Here is a 21,576-nt window from a genome sequence, read left to right on the forward strand (position 1 = left end):
CCTAAGTCCCCATGCTGAAGCCCTAACCCCCAGCACCTCAGAGTGTGAGTGTTTGGAGACGGGGCCTTTAGAGAGGTGACTGGGACACAATGAAGCCATGGAGTGGCTCTCACCCAGTCTGACTGGTGTCCTGACAAGAGGAGATGAGGACACAGAGAGCAGCATAGGGATGCTGAATACCTGTGCAGAGGAAAGGCCCGAGGGGACGCAGTGAGAGGGCAGCCTCGGCAAGCCAAGGAAGGAGGTCTTATTAGAATCCAATACTGTCAGCATCTTGACCTTGGCCCTCAGCCTCCAGAACTGCGAGAAAGCACATTTCTGTTGTTCAAGCCCCTAGTCAGTGGTATTTGGTTATAGCAGCCCAAGTAAGTGTCTTACATTAGAGACTCCCCCAAAAAGAGAGGTGGAGGCAGGGGCTTGTGTGCAGGTAGTTCATTTTGGGAAGTGATCAGCCATGGGGTCTGATCTGAGGTGAGTGAAACGGGGAAAATCAATCTGAGGGCAAGGTATGAGCTGATTAGAGGGGGCAACTCACATTCGCTGGGACCTGGGAGGAGCTGAGTAGATGCCCCTCGAACTGTCCAGGTAAGATCACACCCTGCAGCTCCCATCCCCACTGGCCCATGCGGCTCCACGGGGGCTGGGTCCACTGCACTTCCTTGCTCCTGCACCGCCCATGGGCGAGTCAGAGAGGGCCTGTCCAGTCCCACCGGGGCCCAGCTGCTGGCTGCCACAACAGCTGGAGTTAAACTGAAGGGCTCAGAAGATTCCTGGGGTGGAGGCCAAGGTCACAATAGTCTGTGGGAGCAGAAAGGGCAGTGCCGAGCTTTCAGAGAGCCCCCAGCGGACCCCAGTGACATGCCTGGGTGGGACTGGAACCACTCTGGCTGCCAGAACTGCTGCAGCGCTATGGAGGCAGAGGGGTTAATGCATCCTGGTCTTTCTAACACTCAGGAAAGAAATTCCCCAGGCTTTCCCACCAGGAATGTTCCAGGGGCTAAAATCCTCCCAGCTGGAAAGATATGACTGGAACCCTGCTTGTGTCAGTCTCACAGCGTAGAAAGTAGAAAATCTTTTGCCTCTGCCAGCTCTAAAGTCAGTTTTCTCTAGAAGGACAGTTCAGTGACCTCTTAGCCATTTCTTCTTTGGATGCAGAGTGAACCTCTGGTACAATGAGTGGATACTGCCATCCTGGCTGCAAAGGGTTTTCACCCTGAGGGAGACAAGTAGCTGTCACAGTGCAAGGGGCCCGGGAAGTAAGTTAATGCAATGCCCTCATTTCCCAGAGCGGGGAGGGAAGTGACTTGTCCAAGAACACACAGCTGGTGGGGGACGGAGTCTGGATCTTAGCTATTACTTCAAAGCAACTTTCCATTTGCATCATAAAAACTGCTACAATGTCACAGTGCCCAAACACCTTCAGCCTCCACTGTCACCTTCAGCATGGAAATCAGACCTGAGTTTACCTCTCCTCCTGGGCAGGAAAGGTTAGCCCCTAAAGGCGAAGGGCAGCATACTGTCACAATAGCTGTGCAAGGCCTTCCTCTCAGCAGATGCAAATTTTCACCCACGGCCCTTTGTTCTGGCCTGCTCACTCTGCTCCCCGCCTTTGGGGCTCCGGGCCTCTTCGCATATCATTTGCATTGTTTTGCATAATGGCCCCTGAGGTTCTAATTCCAAATATATAAGAGAGACTAAACCTAAAATCCAGCTTGACGTGCTTTAAATGTGGACCCGATTTTTATAGCATGTCGTGATAAGGACGAGTGTGTGTGGGGTGGAAACCCACAGATTGATGGGAGCCCAGATGTCCACGCAGGCCTCCTCCCACCTAGAATTCCAATGCATCCATGATCCCAGGACCCAGGGGGAGGAAAGGCCCTGCTCCTTCTGTTTGTTTGGTCGGCTGCCCACTGTCCATATTGGGCATGACATTTGCATCTGGCAAAGGCGAGGAGGGAATTGGTGAAGAGAGCAAAGGCTAAAATGAACGGAGTGCTTCCTACCCATCACGTGCTGCTCGCAGGGCTAGGCCTGTCCTGACACAGTCCTCACATCCACCCGATGAGGCCGGTGCCATTAGTTCCCTGCTGTTGCCCGAGGGAAGCACAGAGAGGTGCAGGACCAGCCCTCTCACTCAGCTGGGGAATGGTGGGCTGAGATTTGAACCTGGCTGCCTGGCTCTAGGGTCTATAGTCTCAACTTGCTCTCAATGCCCACCCCGCGGGCTGCTCTGTACAATCAAATGCAATGACCCACAATCTTTTGGGAACCGATTGTCTATCATCGGTCTTTTGACTCTCCTTCCCTCTTACCTGTATTCTTCTTTCTCCACTTCAGGACTCTATAGGACACACTGGGTGTTCTTTGAACAATCCAGCCAATTAACTGTATTTCGCAACTAATGGGGGTGGGAGGAGGGGACTTGGAGTAGTACAGTAAGCGGGCTGGAAATCCCTGCTCTAATTCTCTCCTCTTCCCCGAGCCTGGTATCCCACTGCTTAATTAATTAACTTAGGTAAAATTTTTCTCTTAAAATTGCTTACTCATACATACAAGACACATGGAAACATTTCCCCTTACACATAAAAACAGAGTTCTAGCTCACTTTCCTTGTAATGTAAAACATGTTCTTCTAAGTAGAGCATCCCTCCCCATTAAACTAGGTTTCTACTGCCAGCGATTTCTCCTCTGCCTCTAAACCCCACAGCACCATCGAAGGTGTCTGAGAAGCCGTCTAAGCCACCCACCCCCATCGGTAAGCAGCAGGCAGCTTGGCCCTCCCCAATGTGTGGTATTTGCAAGTTCTTGGCACTCCTCTCACCAGGAGGTGGAGTCTGCCTCCTTCCCGCTGAACCTCGTGGACCAGTGTGACCCCCCTCAATGAGCAGAACGGAACAGAAGTGACACCACATGAGTCCGAGGCCAGAGGAGAATGGGTCACACAGCTTCTGCAGGTTTCTCTTGGGGGCCTCAGCCCCATGAAGGGGCTGCCGTGTGGAGGGAGTGGAGAGACCATGTGGAGAGTGAGAGGGGGCTCAGCTGCCCCAGCCCCAGTCAGGCCTCAGACATCAGCGTGAAGAGCTGAGTATGACCCTGGCCCAGAACTGCTGGATGGCAACCGGACAACAGGCCCTAAGTGGGAGCCCCCAGCTGAGCCCAGTCAACCCTAACATTTGTGAATAAAATAGCTTACTCCTGCCCTAACCGGTTTGGCTCAGTGGATAGAGCGTCGGCCTGTGGACTGAAGGGTCCCAGGTTCAATTCTGGTCAAGGGCATGTACCTTGGTTGTGGACACATCCCCAGGAGGGGAAGTGCAGGAGGCAGCTGATCGATGTTTCTCTCGCATTGATGTTTCTAACTCTCTATCCCTCTCCCTTCCCGCTGTAAAAAAATCAATAAAATATATTTAAAAAAAAATAGCTTACTCCTTTCAGCCACTGTTTGGGGTGGTTTGTTGGCAGCCACAGATAACCAGACACGTGGAAATTTAGCTTCTACATCTGAAGTTCCAACAACACTAGAAAAGAGTATCCACAGCACACCGAGTCTGACCCTCAGGGAGCCTGCCTCCTACAGGGCAGTAATGTACCATCTTGCCGGGAATTTCAAGAGGATCACCTTATGATTGGAAGGGACTTTTAATTAGGACTCTCTGATATCTAACTCTCTCACCTTATGGACGAGAAGGCTGAAGCCCAACACAATGAAACAGCTTGCCCTGGCCCAGGCCAGCTCTACGGGGTTAGGGCCGCGAGGGACCTGGGCCAGTTCACTGTCTCCCAATCCCACCAACACCCTGCACTTACAGTGCTCTCCTTCCATCACTGTGACCCCAGTATTCCAGGGGCTCTGAACTTCAATGTCCCCTTTCATTTTAAAGACCAAACATAAATTCATTCCTCAGAGCAGTTTCTCTTACTCAGAAACACAGATAATTCATTACTGCAGGGTAAGTTAGGTGACTGCTCTTAAGCAGTACTCATGCCTGTGACCCTGGCTTCTTTATGAAAGCGAGGAGTTTTGGGTACAAATCTTTGCTGCTGCCCTCTCTCCAGGCAGCCATATTCCAAATTCTATCAAGTCTTGCTGGACATGTGGCTCTGGCCACAGGGCTAAAGGTCAGGTTCTGCTTGGTGATTACAGCTACCTGAGGCCATCACCTGGTTCCAGAAATGTCTGGAGATCACTGACTCAACAGTTGAACGGATGAGGTCTATGACTGTGTTTCCCAGAGTACAATCTCAAAGCACTGCAAGTAAGAAATCCATGTGAGATGGGCCCATGTGACCCAGACACACCCGTGACCTCTGGCAAGTGTGAATTTACCTTGTGCTGCAGCTCTGGGGCTGATAGATCACAGCTCCCTAACAAAGACACATAGGTGCACGCGTGAACACACACACACACACACACACACACACACACACACACACCCCACAGGCCCTCTCCTGGGAGCAGGAAATAGGCAAAATGATAAACTTGCTGCCCAAGACTTCTCATCACATCCATGCTAACACAGGGTCAAGTCATTTGTCTACGGCCAAAGCAGCCACCAGGTAGCAGTGCTAGAATTTAAAACCTGGTTTCTCTGACCCGAGCTGCTTGAGACCCCAGGGACAGATTTTTGATCCAAAGCAATGTCCCACGTGAGCAGGGGAGCGCTTTGTGCAGACAGGCAATGGCAGAACAGCTGTGATGATCCCAATTAAAAACACAGCTCCCAGTGAGCGGTGGGTCTGTGTTCCCTCTCCTGGGACCTTGGCGGGTGGTGGCGATGGCTGCAGAGATGCTATATGACTGCTGGGGCCAGGCATAAAAGTGACAGCTCCTTTCCGCCTCCCATTCTTGGTGCTTGCTCTCAGAGGCCAGCGCCACGCTGTGAGGAGCCCATGAAGGGGCACAGGATGAAGGAATGAGGCCCCTGACCTTCAGTCCCAGCTGGACTTCCAGGGGACAGCCAGCACCAACTGCCGGCCACGGGACGAGCCATCTGAGAGTGGGTCTCCCAACCCCGGTCCAGCTCCCCCAGGGGTCTCGGTGGAGCAGAGGCAAGGGCTCCCTGCCACAAGTACAGATTTATGAGCAGAATGAATGATTAGTGTTGTTAGGCCACGAAGGTTTGGGGTTCGCTAGGCAGCAACAGTGACTGGAATACCCTCTGTGTAGAAGGGAAGTTGCTGCTCATCCAGTGGCCACTCTGGGGTTCGACACCAGTCTCTCGTGCCGGAGCTCAGCAGGCTCATTTGGATTTGGATCCCCGACTGGCCTGTGCTCCTGCCCAGACTCAAGGAAAGGGAAACACCCAAGATGCTGGGCTCTTTCTACAGCATCACGATTTCTCTGTCTACAGCTTCCCAGGAAGAAAGGAGCAAATGTGTCCCAGGAGTGCCACGAAGCTTCTGGCGTACCTGCACTTTGTGGGCTGGGAGGAGGCTAGAGGCTGGTGCATGGGGCTCGCATGTTGAAGACATGCCTTTAATATGTGTATGTATGCAGCATATGTATAGAGCAGGTGGAGCCCACACATTGAAGACATGACCATTTCCTTTGTGGAACTGCCAATTTACAAGGGAAGAAAATCAACTATGACAGGGGCACAAACTCACACAACAAAGATGTTCTCTCAAAGACTTTCCCCAAACAATGACAATGAGAGTCAGAATGAGATGCCTGAAAAGGTCAACTTGGCTTCTAATAAAAGAACAGGGCCCTTAGCATTCAGTGAACATCTCGCTGACATCATGGGAAAGAACACAAATGCACCGCCAATCCAGACTGCCCTGTGTTCTCCCAAATAAAAGGAAAAGGCTCTTAAAAATGTTCCATGTTTTACAGTACAAAACCCAACAAACACTACCTCAGCCAGGTGGTCAAGGTCAACGCCAACAGCGATGAAGTAACGGCGAGTACCCTCGATCGGAAAGTGGCACTTAACCTTGGCAGTTTCCCGCCATCAAACCTACAGCCCCGGTCTAATCATGAGGAAAACACTTAACCCAATTAAGGAACATTCTAGAAAATATCTGACCAGTACTCCTCACAGTTGTCAAGGTCATCAAAACAAGGAAAGGCTGAGAAACTGTCACAGCTACAAGGTACCTAAGGAGACAGAAGGACTCAATGTAATGGGGTCTCCTGGTTGGGGTCCTGGCACAGGAGAAGGACCTGAGGGAATGTGAGTAAAGAATGGGTTCAGTTAAATAATAATCTATCGGTTTAGATCCTGAGTTGTGACAAACGCGCCAGAGCAATGTGAGATGCTAGCAGCAGAGGACACTGGGTGCAGGGTATATAGAAACTCTCTGACTTACCTTTGCAACTTTTCTGCAAGTTTAACATTATGCCAAAGTTAAAAAAAATGGAAAAAATTATCCCACAGAGGTGAGACAGCGGGGACAGGGTGAGGACATCACATGGGGGAAGTCCTGGAGGGGGACTTAGCTGAAGGGAGGTTTGCAGGCAACTTTGCCAGCTCCTTGGGTGAGATCTGCACCCACAGACCCACTCTGGATCCCACTAAGAGAAAGAGGAGAAAAATCCCATGAGCATGGCTGCCTCGATCTATATTCCACCCGAGTCTCACCTTTCTTAATATTCGCAGAGTCAACGCGTGGAGCTTGGAGGTGAAATGGTCAGGGAGTCTAACAACCTGAACACACAGTTTTTTAACCTGTTCAAATTCCAACCGAGGGGTCAGGGTAAAGGCTACCCACGTGATAGAAACAGTTAACGACCTTCCTGACCAGGGAAGCAGCTGCGTGGAAATCAGAGCGTCTTTCTCTTCACCAAGGGCCGCACTGCCCTGTCCCTCACACATGGAAGCCAGATGAGGTGTTGGCACCGACACACCGATCCTCCCTGAGCACTTCCGCCCACACCCCTCTCCTGCTGGGCACCCAACTTGAACTGTCACTGTGTTGTGACAAGGTCAGGGTCCCTCGTCTCTTCTGGACAGAAACTGGGCTCCCTGCCCAGTGCTCCCTGGCACGCTGTTCCCATCCATGTTGTGTCCCATCTCCCCATAGAGCCCTAAGTGGCGAGGCTGGAAGGCATGGGGCTGGGGTCAGTGGGATGTAGGATCAATCAGGTGAGTTGTGGTGGGACCTCAGGCAGCTTTGCTTTCCTCGGCTGTATAATAAGGATGACAACGCCTGGCTTTAGGCCACTGTCAGGGGTGGGGATGTGAGGCTGAGGGGTGGAGAGGCCCCACGCAGTGCCAGGTATGCATCAGGAGGTAACTGTGGTTTTCGTTTTTGCTGCATTTAGGGGACTCCCTGGGGCTGGGAGGTTCCTGAGCACTGAGAGCCCCAGAACTGGGCTCCCTGTCTGACTCGCATTAGGAGCACAGTTTTCTGGAAACTGAGAATAAAAGAATACTTAAGTACTAGGAAGTAATTCCACGCACTTGAGTTATTTGCAGCCGAATGCTTACCACAAAATTATAGAGATTTATTTCTTTGCAGACAATGTCGACAACAGGAAGCAGTAAGTAATGTGCGTCCGGTGATGTGACAGTATGGGTGCGTGTGGGCGTGTGCACATGTGTGTATTTGTCCCTTTTATACGTTGCTTGTTTCAGTGATTAACAAGCGGTTCAAACATCCAGCCTGTATGGCGGAGAGAGACAGGAGAAGGCTGAGATGGACCCACTGCCTGCGCATCCCTCCCAAGACCCTAGCGCAGTAGTTCTCAACCTTCTGGCCTTTTAAATACAGTTACTCATGTTGTGACCCAACCATAAAATTATTTTTGTTGCTACTTCATAACTGTAATGTTGCTACTGTATTGAATCGTAATGTAAATATCTGATATGCAGGATGGTCTTAGGTGACCTCTGTGAAAGGCTCATTCGACTGCCAAAGGGGTCGCGACCCACAGGTTGAGAACTGCTGCCCTAGCGCATGCTGCGCCCACGTTGCAGGTTCCATTCCTGCAACATAAGCAAACTGGCCTTCATTTCCTCCCGAAGTTATAAAGGGCTGGGTACGGTGTTTGCCAGGACTTGGGTTGTAGGGCGAGTCCCACCCAGCATTGGCTTCCTGGTGCAGGGGGTGTGCTCTGGAAGGTTCTGACGAGAGCCATGGGGAAGGAGGACAGACAGGAGGACACAGTTGGGAGGCAGTCCCATCAAGGGCCCTGAAGGCCCTGGAGAAGCCCATGGTGTCTCCTATAAACCCAATAACAACGCCTCTGTGCAGAGCCCGCAGACCGCCCCTCGGGTCTGGTCCAGTGCGCTCCTCACCCGAGGAAGCCCTTGGACAGCCCTGGGACCCACGCACACCAGCGTATGTCTATCCTTCCTTCTGATTCCCCAGAGCCAGGAGCAGGAGGAAAAGACAATGGCCCCGGCCCGTGCCGAGGGTCACCGACCACACAGAGCACTGGGGCTGTTCACCTGACACCCCGTGCGGCTTGCTGACAGTCTGAAGTGACATTTCTTAGCACCCCTCCTCCTCACTAAAGAGCTTGCTGAGGAGGCTGGCAGGGCTGGTGGCCGTGTCTGAGAGGAGGGTGGGCAGGCAGAGGCCCACGTGGAGGCTGACGGCAGAGAAGGCTGCCTGCTCTCTCTGGCACACAGCTCGCCTGCTCCTGAGCCCTGTAATATTCTCCCAGAGCGTCCTGCGGGGCTGCTTGGTATGCTCGCAGGCCCGGCGGGCGGCTGGCTGCAGGCCGTCTGGCACTGCCCTGTCGGCTGCCAAAGGTTCAGTGTCTGCCTGGAACAAAGCGGCTCAGGCGACACAGCTGTGCATCCTGTGAAATGCCTGGCTCCCCATTTCAAGGCAGGATGCCCGCACCCCAAGGTATAATTTAGGTTTTGAGCACGAATTAGATTTCACAATTGAATTTGGAAAGCAGCCTCCAGGCTGTGTGCTCGGGGACTCAGGCTTTCCTCCCCCTCATCCCGACTTCTCCCAGTGCTGATGCTGACACTACCGCTAACTCTAATTTTGCACGCATGGGGCACCTGCCATGTGCCAGGCACTCAACTAAGGATTCTCACATTTCATCTTCATTTTCACAAAACCCCATGAGGTAGAAAAGAAGAAATCTTAGTCCATGTCCTATATGATTATAAGGGTACCCACCCTCTACCTCTTTATTATTCTCTTTTGGGGTATAAATATATGGATTTAGGTGCCTGAATAATTCAATGTAAACATGGAGGTAGCTTTCTGGAGGAAACACTAATAAAATCTCGTCCAAGTCAAGCCAAGGAGACAAGAACAAACACAAAGAACATGGAGGACATGAGGGAAGATGGGCTATCATCCAGGACTATGCTGAATGGAGCAGATGGACTATGCAGCCATTTGACAGGGACCCATGAAAGCTGGAGGAATCCAGGAATGCTTCCTGGAAGAGGAGAAACCTGAGTTCTCTTCTACCATCCCTCCATTTGTTCACTTCTCCATTCACACATTCAACAAATATTTATGGAGGGCGAAGTGGAGTGTGGCATTGTGTTTTCCAGATAAACTACCATCATGATCTCAGCCACAGTGATGATTGCGATTACCTCTTTTCCCACCACGGGTAATAAAATGCAGATTGGCAGATACAATTCTGGCAAATTCTGAAAAGTAAGCTTATCCATGGGTGGGAAACACTAATGTGCATAATAACACATGTTTATTAAGCATCCACTTTGTTGGCAGGTATTTTACTCCTATAAATTGACTAATCATAAAAACTTGTGAGGTGGGTCTTGTTCCCCAAAACGGAGGTTCAGAGAGGTTACTAGATTTATTCAAGGTGGAGCCAAGATGCAGAGGTAAATATATTTCTGTTTTTCTTTACTCTCCTTCTCTTCTTCCAGCTATGGATGCTGCCCACTGCAAAAACCCGTTAGTGGTTAATTCTTGATTACCTCTGCTCCCAGTAAGCTCACCACCTGATCAAAGGACTCCTTGCTTCAGCAGGGCTTAGAGAAGACAAGCAGAGTCAGGCTCCTGAGGGCTGTTCCACGCTGGCCTGGCTCCAGTCCACACTCAGTTCAAACTCTGCCTCTGAACTGAACCCAAGACAACAATCAGGATCAGGACTGAAGCACATCCCTAAAGGGTTCTAATCCCCAGGCTGAGTTCTAATCCCCACAGCCCAACTGGGAATGTTGTCTTTGTAGATACCCTCCTTTGAAGGAGAAAGGCAGCTGCCCCAACCTGCGAGGCAGGGGGCGGGGCAGGAGCGGGGTAGTTCCTTGCCACTGAGATTTGCTTAGCTGTTCTTCCCTTACTCCAGCCACAGCTGCCAACAACTCAGGTACCCAAGGCACATATTGGTTTCCAGCCCAGAACCCCCACTGGCTGGGATAAACACAGAACAGATGCAGACAGGGTCTCCTCATTTCTCTCCATGTCTCTGAGGCTCCCAGACTGTAGGCAGCGATGTATCCTGTTTACAACCACACTACACAGAGCGCTGGGGCTGTTCACCTGACACCCTCTGACAGTCTGAAGTGACATCAGGAGGTAACTGTGACCCATCTTTTAGTTACTGAACACCCTTCCTTCTTCACTGCTTCCTTTTGAGGGAGACATTTCTTTCTTTTTAAACTTAACTCTATTGACATATGATTTATATGTTTAAAACCCACACATTTCAAGTGTACAGGTTGCTGAGTTTCGGCAAAGGTACACAACTGTGCAGCCACCACCATAATCAAGATATGCAGCATCTCCATCTCCCTAGTAAGTTCCCTCCTGGCCCTCTGCAGTCAAATCTCCCCGACAGCCACTTTAGGCAAAAAATGATCTGATTACCATCCCTATCGGTGGGTTTCATCTGTTCTAGATTCTCACATAAGTGGATTTAGATACAATCTTTTGTATCTGGCTTTCACTCAGCGTAACATCTGTGAAATTTATCAGAACAGCTGTGGATTGTCCATTTGCTGCATGTATCAGTGGCTTGTCCTTTTTTATTGCTGAGTAGTATTCCGTTAAAAGGATATGCTCCAATTGGTATACTCATTCATCTGATGCTAGACATTCGGGTTATTTCTAGAGAGGGACTGTTGTGAATAAAGCTGCTATAAACATTTGTTTACAAGTCTCTATATGGACATATGTTTTCATTTCTCTTGAGTAAATACCTAGGAGTAGAACTGCTGGGACATATGGTCACTGTATACTTAAGTTTGTTAAGAATTGCCAAAACTGTTCCCATTTTAAATTTGTTTTCAAATTTAATTATGTTGCTTGACAGGTTGATTAATTGATAGTTCAGGTAATAAAGTATATCGGCACAATCCAAAAGTCAAAATGCAGAAAATAAATATAGTGAAAGCCTCCTTCCCAGCTTCACCTCACCCGAAGGTGAGTGGTGTTAGCAGTTCTTTATGGACTTTCCAAGAGATAACTGGAACATTCACAAGCAAACACTTCACTACATTTCCCCTCCTACTTTTTACACAGATGAGCGTGTACTGGGCACACCTGGGTTTACTGAAAAATATATCTTGGATACTGCTGAAGAGCCATTTCCCAAAGTGTGTTCTTGAAGAACTCGATACCCATCAAGTGCTCTGTGAGAAAAGGGTTCCCAAATAAACTTGGGGAAGCGTTGCACACGTCGGCTACCTCTCAGAAATTCACAATGCACGTTAGCTTATTCAAGGCTGTAAGTGGTTCCGTAATTTAAAAAGCAGGGTTTCCAAAATTATTTGAACTGAGAATCCTTTTCTTTGCAGTAACACCTCTCTAACATTTTGCACGAGTAGAATTCTTCAGAATACTCTTGGGGAAGCAGTTAGCTAGACCAGGAGTCCACAAACTTTTTCTGTAAAGGGTCAGAGAGCAAGCATTTTAGGCTTTGTAGACACGGTCTCGGTCACAATTACTCAATTCTGCCATTGTAGTGTGAAAGCAGATGTAGACAAGATGTCAATGAACAGGTGTGGCTGTTTTAATAAAACTTTATTTACCAAAAGAGGCGGCAGATTGTAGCTCGCTAATTCCTGATCAGTTACAGTGTTTTTTTCAAGGCCTCCCTTTTGTGCTACTTTCTCCCTACATGCCCATTCCCTTCCCATCCAAACTAACCATTCACCTGGAAGACGATGGGAATGGAGGAGAGGAGTGGACCAAAGCAAGGGAAGGAGGTGGGAGTGGGGAGAAGGGAAAAGTGAAAGGGAATTGTGGGGAAGGTGTCCTGGAAGAAAATCAGCACGGCCAAAGGCTGACTGAACAGCTGTCCAATCTGAAATGTCCTCCCTATCCGCTTCTCTTCTCCTTCCCCCTTCTCCGCCCAGTGCTCAAAGCGTCCACCTGCTGCTCATGGTCCGTCTGATTAAATAAATGTTCAGTGACAGAACGAATGCTTCTTCTGGATTCTGAGCTTCATTCAGCATCTCCATCTGCAAGACCTTAGAATCCTCAAGATGCCTTTACAGCGTCCTCATTCTAGGATGCCAGGAAATCTTTGTTGTTCATGGCAAACCCATCTTAGGATGCATCAGCTGGTGGGCAGACTTGTGATTCTGAAAGTGAATGAACATGTTTTCTCATGCTAACAAGGCAATAGATACAATGGTTATCGAAGGAAATTCTAGCTCTTTTGTTTTAAGTACCATATTTCATTCACTATAAGAAGCAACATACTATTGTTTTATGCACTAATAGGACAGAGTAAATACTGCCAATTAAACTATGACAATGCTTTCTTACATGTTCAATTTTTATTCTATAATTATTGAAAGAGCTCTTTTAGACTTATCTCGACACTTTTTTAAAACGTGTGTCTTCTATTACATCACACCGTGTGCAACTGCCATCCCTTCTGCAAAGCATCTCAGCAACAAAACACATCCCACTTTCAGCGGCTCTGTGAGTGAGTGTTTTCTTCCCTTTAGTGCCATTGAGAACTTGGTTGTTGTGTGGCCAATGGAATGAAGACCATTTTACAAGGATGAACATTTGTTCCACAAATACCAAGATTCTATCCTGTTGCTCCACTTTGATGCCCTCTACATCCACAACAACTTTTTGCTTCAATGATGAGTCACAGTGAATCTTTGTGAAGACATTTTAAACAGCAGTCAAATAGGCATACTATCAATGATGCATTTGCCACAAAAGAGAGATTATGAGAGGAACCACTATGGCCGACATTCGCCCATGCCTGGACAATGGTAACTACGTCAGGAGTGCTATCTGGCTGACAGAAACCACAAGATGCACCCCTACTTCAGAGATGTGAACATGAACAGAAGTTTTCCCAACAGCATCACCTAGAGCCCTGGTCGGCAAACTGCAGCTCTTGAGCCACATGCAGCTCTTTGGCCCCTTGAGTGTGGCTCTTCCACAAAATACTGACTTCTGTGCATGGGCCATGAAGTTTCAATCGCGCTGTATGTGCGTGCCCGCATGTGGTATTTTGTGGAAGAGCCACACTCAAGGGGCCAAAGAACCGCATGTGGCTTGTGAGCCGCAGTTTGTCGACCACTGATAGAGGAAGAGGTGTGCTTAAACAAAGTCCTACTTCCAGACTCTAGGAAGCAAAGGAAAAACCAACAGCCTCGAAGCGCAGGATATGGGAGCATTTTTCTTCTGTGCAGCCATTTCCGAATGCTGTGTAGTGACACAGAGACACTTCCAGCCGAATGTCTGTGCCCTGGACGGGAATGGGTCTAACAGGGAGTTCCTGCGGCTCCTAACTTGGAATGAATGACCCGCACACTGCACCTTCACACTTGCCCTCCCTGCCGGGAGCTCAAAAAGAACTTCTGGTTTACACCATGAATTATGCATGAGGATGTAAGGTGCTGATCATTTTAAAGTAGAAAAATCAGAAATGAACTATAGTTAGTTTTTTAAAACATGTGCTTAGCACATATGCCAAAGGAATGTGTAAAGGAAAAAGCAAAATTAGAAATTTATATCTGTGTAAAAATGTCTATATGACATTTAAAGATCCGACCAACGACTGCTGCAGTTACGAGGCTGCTTGGCGCTGTACGCAGCTCTGAGCTGGGCTCACCAGCTTCTGTTGGGCAGGGTGGGGCTGCAGGAGCGAGTGAGGCGTGGGTGCGTGTGGAGGGGCAGGGGAAGCACCAAGCCACGCTGTGGGCCACCTCTCTCGGTGAGGGAACTTTTGACTCTCCTGTCTGAGGTTTAGACCCAGGTCTGTCTGACCCCAAGCCCCTGTTCCTTCCACCTTCCACTGTTTCACAGATGCGCTGCTAGAATCCAATATCTAAACCGTAATCCTTGTGTTCTGTACAACTCCTTGTATTGTAGTAAACAAGCTTCCCGCCAAAACTCCCCTGGAGAGAGGGCTGAGTGAAGTGATGCTCTGGATGCCAGCTCCTCCTTCTGTGCCCCTCCAGCGCGGCAGGTGTCTGTCTGGGAGATGCCTGATGGGATTTCTGGGTGGCTTCGATGAGTCTGAATCTCCAGATGCATCCCCAGCTCAGAGCCTCACTGGCGCAGACCTGACGTGGTATATGCCACGCTCCCACCACAGATGTGGGCCTCCAAGTGGATGTAATGTGTTTCTGACGTATGCCTTTCATGCTCTTAAAAAGGCTTCCAGGTGGTTTATAACAGGACGACACAGACATGAGTCGTGTAGCATAAAAACTCAGATCAATACTCCATAGAGGAATAAGACGATGAAAATGAGCTGAAGCAGAGGGCAGAAGCAAATGCAACAGGGAGCAGCAAGAGCCACCTGTGAAACGCCATGCTGCTCCCTGCTTCCTGGGGTCTCATTGCTAAGCAACCTTAAAGGGCACGGGCAAATCAATGCTTCTCCAGAATGCCAAAAACAAAATCTGGGAGCGGGCACTTGTCTGCCTGGTGCTTGTGAAGGAAAGTAGGGAAATGGGCTACCTGATTACCATGGACAGTAGGCAGGACACAACACCATTCTGGTTCTGAAAGGGGGAGCCTGAACACAGCAGCTGGAATCGACCGTGAGCTCGTCAGCCAGCTCCTAGGTTGCCTCCCTATGGGGAAGAAGTAATTACTTCTTCCCAATGTACCACCTTCTCCCAATTCAAATCGGATGCCTAGTACTTCTCTGGCAATCTAGAAGCATGAGGGCGACAGAGTTGGGGCGGACCCCACACGCCCACCTCACGTTAGATTAGGCCCTAACTGATGGAGTCGGAGATGAGCAGACGGCGCAAAGCAGACACAGATGCGGCAATCCATGTGGGTCTCCCTGGCTTCCAGTTCCCTGGTGGACAGGACGGTTCTGATATCCGAGGTCGCACCAGATTGTGCTGTATCACTGCTCTGGTAGGCGTGGATCTTTCATCTTCTTTTTGGAAGACTGGCAATGTATATGTTTCCATTTCAGAAATCCTTACAAAGAAAAGGCTCTCCTAACTCTGAAGCCCAGATAAGCAGCAGATTGCTCTCCGTATCTCCAGCTTCATGGGGGGTTGGGGTGGGTGGGTGTGCCCTTTATAGCAGACTTGTCAAAGGCACACTTACCTATTTTTCAACAATATAACTCCTGAATATAATCATGTGTGATTGTTTTTTGACTTTCCAGTTATACTCTCCTTTTATTATTTTCCTTTTCATGCTTTAAGAATATTTTGCCCTTTTGATTTTTTTTGAGCTGAATTCATAGGTCACTTATCTTCATTGTTTCTCATTAAATGATGAAAGCTCTCAAGGGTCTGAATTTGTTGTCTGAATTGAGCCTTAAGGTTTGTTTTTCTCTTTGCTTTTGCATTCAGAATTTATTACCAATCTACCTTCCTTCAACCTTTACGTGTGCTTTGGCCATTTCTACAAAATATTAATCACCTTTCATCCACAAGCATTGACATGTAGTTTTTGCACTACTGTTATTTTCTATGCAAACTGTATTCAAACTTTTCATTGTCTCTAATACCTAATACTTATTTAAGATTTTCTTTTTATCTATCTAATCCTCAACCTAGGATACTTCCCCTCCCCTGCATGATTTTTAGAGAAATGGAGGGAGGGTTGGAGGAGGAGAGAGAGAGGAGAGAGAAACATTTATGTGAGAGACACACATAATTGGCTACCTTCCTCACATGCCCCGACGGGGGCCCAGAATTGAACCTGCAACCCAAGTACATGCCCTTGACTAGGAATCAAACCTGCCATCCACGTAGCAACACTGTCCAGGTCTTATTTTTTATTTCTAACCTTAGCTTTTATTGTACCAAAAGCTCACTTTTTTTTCTTTATTGAGGTTTTAAAATTTTTGGTCCAGTATAGATTAATTTCTTAAATATAAATAATCCATGGATTTTTAAAAATAAGAGTATATCAACTGTAGGGCACAAAGTTTGACATATGAACTATCAAATTAACCTTATTAAGCATATTTAAATCCTGTTTATTTCTAACTCCGTGATTTACTGATGACTAAATATGGTATACTACTTTTTCTACAGTTGTGTTTCTTTCCAGCTTTTGTCTTCTAATAGCTTTTGCTCTCTATTTCTATGCTATGTGAAGTACATTATACATTCATTGTAGATCACACCTTTTATAAAACAATCATCTTTAGGCCAAAGTTTCCTCCCTTGAGTTTTATCCTAACCAGTATTAATATTGTCATTCCTATGTTATTTTGCCTCTTTTATAATTTAAAAATATATTCTGTTTTATTTTTGTCCAATTTTTCTGTGCTTTTATTTGTAAATTTTTTGTGCCATTGTGCTTTTAGTGAATAGAGCATAGAGCTATATTTTGTTTTGGACGAAAGTCTTTGTCATCTAGTAATGGACTTTAATCTATTGCCATTTATTGACATAAATGTTGGGTCTTATGTCTCTCATCCTATTTCACGATTTCTATTTTGTTTGTTGTTTTAGTATTTCCTTACTTGCTCCTTTGTTTTTAATTTACATGTACCGCTATGCTCTGCCATGGCTATATTTCTCTAGTTATCCACGCTGAAAACAAAACTTTGAATCTCTCCCTCACCTTTCCACCAATCCCACTGAAAACGGGAAATTTATCAAGATGGGTGAGCCACATATATTTCTGCTTCTAAACAACTGTACTTAAACAATCTGTTTCAAACAATTACCAGCAAAAAATGTCAACTGTTCTTAATTATTCAACTGATTCAGCGATTTCAGTGTGCTGTGACACACAGGTATACCACAAGAATTTTTAAAACATGCAGTATCTGACTATTTATTCTGGGACACTGACCTCTTTTTCCTTAGATTGTCAAATAAAAAAATGACAATAATAGCTGTGCTGGTGTGACTGTCCTGTCTTGAACCATAAATATATAGGTCATATAATAGAGTTCCATCTTATTGGTCACATCTCATAATAAAGTTGCATCTGATTGGTTAATTCTTGGTACCAGAAATTCTTATATACAAATACAGGAATCTGATTTTTAAAAGTCACTTTGGTACAAAAAGGATAGGTAATTATTACTGTTAACTAGAGGCCTGTTGCATGAAGAGATTTGTGCAATAGGACTTCCCTTCCCTTGGCTGCTGGCACCGGTTTGCCTCTCGCACCCAGGACTCAGGCCTTTGCTCTGGCCGGGCTCTGGCCGGAGCCGTCAGGCTTCGCTGCTCCGGCCCCGGGGCCGTCCGGCTTCGCTCTGCCACTTGGAGCCTACTTATGCAAATTAACTGCCACATTTGTTGGGTTAATTTGCATACTCTCCTGATTGGCTGGTTAGTGTAGCAAAGGTATGGTCAATTTACATGTTTGTCTATTATTAGGTAAGATATTTTCAAGTCAATCAAAATCATAACTAATTTTTTGTCAGGTTGGCAAAAATACATTTTTTTAGTGTGCTACAGAATTTCAGTAATTAGTTTATGTGTGCCATGAGATGGAAAAGGTTGAAAATCGCTGTACTAATTGAATTTTATAACTAGCCCTAGTGCCAGGGACACTGTGTATTGGTTATACTTGAAATGTCATTTAAAAATAAAAAACTGCTTGAGGACAAATCATAAATTAGCAGATTTAACTCTATTTAATTACCATAAAAAAACTGGTCATAGTTTCCACTTTTTATTTTCTGCTGTTACAGCCTAAAATAATAACTTCAGAGCCTCTCACTATATTTAGCTTCCAATTATCCCCAGGAAAGAAAGATACCAAGAAGCCCTTCTGTTCGGCTGGTGTCGCTCAGTGGTTGAGCATCGACCAGGAGGTCACGGTTCATTTCCCGGTCAGAGCACATGCCTGAATTGCGGGCTCGATCCCCAGTGTGGGGTGTGCAGGAGGTAGCTGATCAATGATTCTCTCTTATTATTGGTGTTTCTATCTCTCCCTCTCCCTTCCTCTCTGAAATCAATAAAAATATATTAAAAAACAAAACAAAAAGAATTCCTTCTCCCCCAGGACCGTGACTCATCAGCCCTATTCACCCGCCCACTCCTGCTGGACAGATCCAGTCAGTGTCCTCCTGGCTGATCCCATGTCCATGGCTTTGCTCTTGTTACATCCATAGTGAGCTTTTCCACCCACCCATTTTTTTTTTCCCAAAGCTGTGCTCAAATCTCACTGATTTTCCTGACAACTTACTTCTCAGACTGGCCAAAAAAGTGAAAGTGGTTCTGCTTATTGGGTCTCACTTGCTGTCTTACAATAACTATTTATATGTGCCAATGTCTCCTCAGTTTGATTATGGGATCCTTCAGGGCAAAAATACTATCTTACAGTTCCATCCTGGGATTACTTATTTTCATGGGAAGATTTCAAAACTCATCCACAGATGAGGGCCAGGAAGATTGGGGTGACACTGCCAGACCCGATTCTCACTCGGTGACTTTCAGAAACTTACTTCTCTTCTTTGGACCAACACAAGGAGGGTGAGCTCCAAAGGCACTTCAGAAGTTAACATTCGAAGACTTATTGTCATTTTGTAAAGGAGGAACTGAGGCACAGCCCAGAGAGAGAGAAAATGACTTGCTCAAGGTCACAGAGTTAATTAATGGCCCGTGTATAATTAGAAGTTCAGCCTCCTGATCCCCAGTCTGCCATTCCTGTTTCAGAATGCCCTTGACTCACCCAAAGCAGCAGCACGGAATCTCGTCAGGACATTGCTCACTGAAAATATAGGGATTGCCTTGCTACGAAACTAAACTCCCTAGAGAGATATAATTGACCCAGAACTTTGAATATCCTTAAACATATTATTTATTTACAAAAAAATTGTACAGTTACTTCTCCATTTCAGCTCCCAGGCACTGATTCCTTTTATGCCATGGCAAAGGCTAGTTCTTGTTTCTCTCTGTTAAAAAAAAAGTCTTATTCTTGACCTTGGACCTGTCTGCCACGCTCTGTTGTCCCTTACATGTTTTTGTTTTTTCCACTGGCTCTTATCTTTTTCACAAGAAAGACAAATTACAGCAGAGGCACATTAACTTCTTTGGACCTCTGTTTCCTTATCTGTAACCAAAAGGTGTTGAAAAGAATATTCTCTAAGGGTCCCTCTGACTCTAAGAGTATTTGAATGAAGAGGCAGGAGCAGAGTCAGGAAGGTGAGGGGAAAAGCACAGTTTTGCCCTAGTTTCCCCCAAAAGAAGTCTGAGACATGGTTGAACTGAAGTTCACGGTGCAGAGTGATTTCAGGGAACAGGTGCAGGGGACTGAAAAGAGTGAAAAGCGAGGGAGAGAAAGAACATCAAAGACTGTGTTGTTGAGTGGATCGCCACTAAGGACAGTTGGGGTTCAATCTTGCTGGGGAGCCTTGGAGAAGCTGTGTGGAATGTCCCTCACTGTCCTTTGAAGGGACAAAGGAAGAATCTGTCCACTGGCTCTGTCCCTCATGAGTGAAAGGATGTTAACCTGCTCACACGTCAGGAGTGTGCACACAACAGAAGGCCGAGTGGTCCCCGCAGTCATCCCACATGGCCGTGGCAGGGAAGTCGGGGCAGAACCAAGAAGATGTGGAGTCGGCTGACGCGGGTGCTGTTACTTCTCCACGTGTCTGATTCCTGCAGCCACAGCTGGAGTGAAAGGTGGACTGCGAGGAGGGGAGAAGGGTGGGCTGAGGGGAAGTGAATTAGGGCTTGAGGTCTTTAGACCTAACTCAGTGCCTGGGTGACCCAGATAGAAGGAAAATTAAATCAGTCTGGGTGGACTGAGAGATAATGATATTTTCCAGAAGGCTTAAAAGTAGGGGGCAAAATCACTCAAAGCAAGATGGTATTAAACATGATGGCATTATTTCTCTGCTCAAAACCCTTTAGAGCAAGAGTCCAAGTCTTAATGGCCATCAACTTTTCCTCTGACATCTTTCTTTCCTGTCCCCCCCTTTCCCTGCTCAAGCCGCACTGACCTCCACGCTGCTCCTCCAGCACACCAAGCAGGCTCCTGCTCAGGGTCTTGGCCTTGTCGGCTCTTCCTTCACTCAGTGCTGGTTTCTGCCACAGTGTCATCTGAACCTTCGCGACCGCCCTCAGATGAAAGTGCACCCCCATCACCCTTTATCCCCTGACCTACTTATTTTTCCCCATAACACTTAACACTATCTCAGTTCATATTACATGTCTATTTTTACTAATTTTATTTTCAATATTCTCCAGTGGAATGTACACATTACCAAGGCAACACATTTCTTCCCACCCCCCACTGGTATATCTCCAACATCTAGAACTGTTCCTGGAAATAGATACTTGATAAATTAAAAACAAAAAAGAACGACAGGTTGAATAAATGAAGATGTTCAGATCTTGCTGATGCTGAATTTGTTAAAAAAAACTACAGGAGGGACTAAAATTTCTATAGAAGCACAATGACTGTTAGATTACATTCTTTCTGGATGGTGATATAAATTGTCAGTGCAAAAAGGTGACAGAGTGAGGCTTGAGCTTTTTGGATCTGGAAAAATCAGTGTGTTATGCTAGGGACTCCGGGGGCTAAAGAGAGCCCATTCTGAGACATGCTGTATCCATTATCACCTCCTGCCCCTATTGTGTCCCCACCCCAGGACTTCAGATGACATTCTGTCCTCTTGGCTAATTAGATCAGGGACCTATGCTATCTAGAATGTGTGAGTGTGTGCACGCATGTGTGTACGGACACGCATGTGGACAAATTCTCTTCTAACCAATATGTAACTCAACAAAAACTGCAAAAATGTGCTGTAGGATCTTCAGGCAGCAGCTCAGTAAGTGTGTCTCTGGCAGCAGGATGTGCAGGTATCTGAGCATGAGCAGAACAGCTAGTGGAAGAAGAAGGCTAAATGCAAGTGTTTTACTGATGAAGACCGCAAGAATTGGAAAAGATGGGAACTATTTAACATTTTGACAACTCTCTATAGATAACAGATGGTTTGGGTAGTGAGTCTAATAAAGAGTCATTGAATCCAGACTCTTAGAGGAAGAGTTAAAAATAGGATAGGGTTTATATTAAGTAGAGGCAAGGGTCTGATTCTTAAATGAGGTGGGCTTGTCAATAAACTGAAAGGATATTAGGGATGTTGTATGAAAATGCACACAGAGCATTACTGTGAACTCTAGTGGTATTACTTTATAAAGATGTTTTTAATCTTTGAAATCACAAAATTCTAGCATTTGTTGTTTCAGCAGTTTGAAACTGGGGTCAGACGATTCTGGAAAAATGTAACTAGCCTAGAAGCTTGTCACCTGAGCT

The 21,576-nt window shown here is 46.8% G+C and overlaps 1 protein-coding gene across 1 annotated transcript in view; it reads right to left on the minus strand.

Annotated features, from left to right (window-relative positions):
• TMEM108 (transmembrane protein 108) overlaps nt 1-21,576 on the minus strand; it is a 299,567-nt gene that overhangs the window by 20,776 nt on the left and 257,215 nt on the right. The window lies entirely within an intron of this gene.

The sequence above is a fragment of the Myotis nattereri genome, assembly GCF_964212035.1.
Source record: "Myotis nattereri genome assembly, chromosome: 14".
NCBI lineage: Eukaryota > Metazoa > Chordata > Mammalia > Chiroptera > Vespertilionidae > Myotis > Myotis nattereri.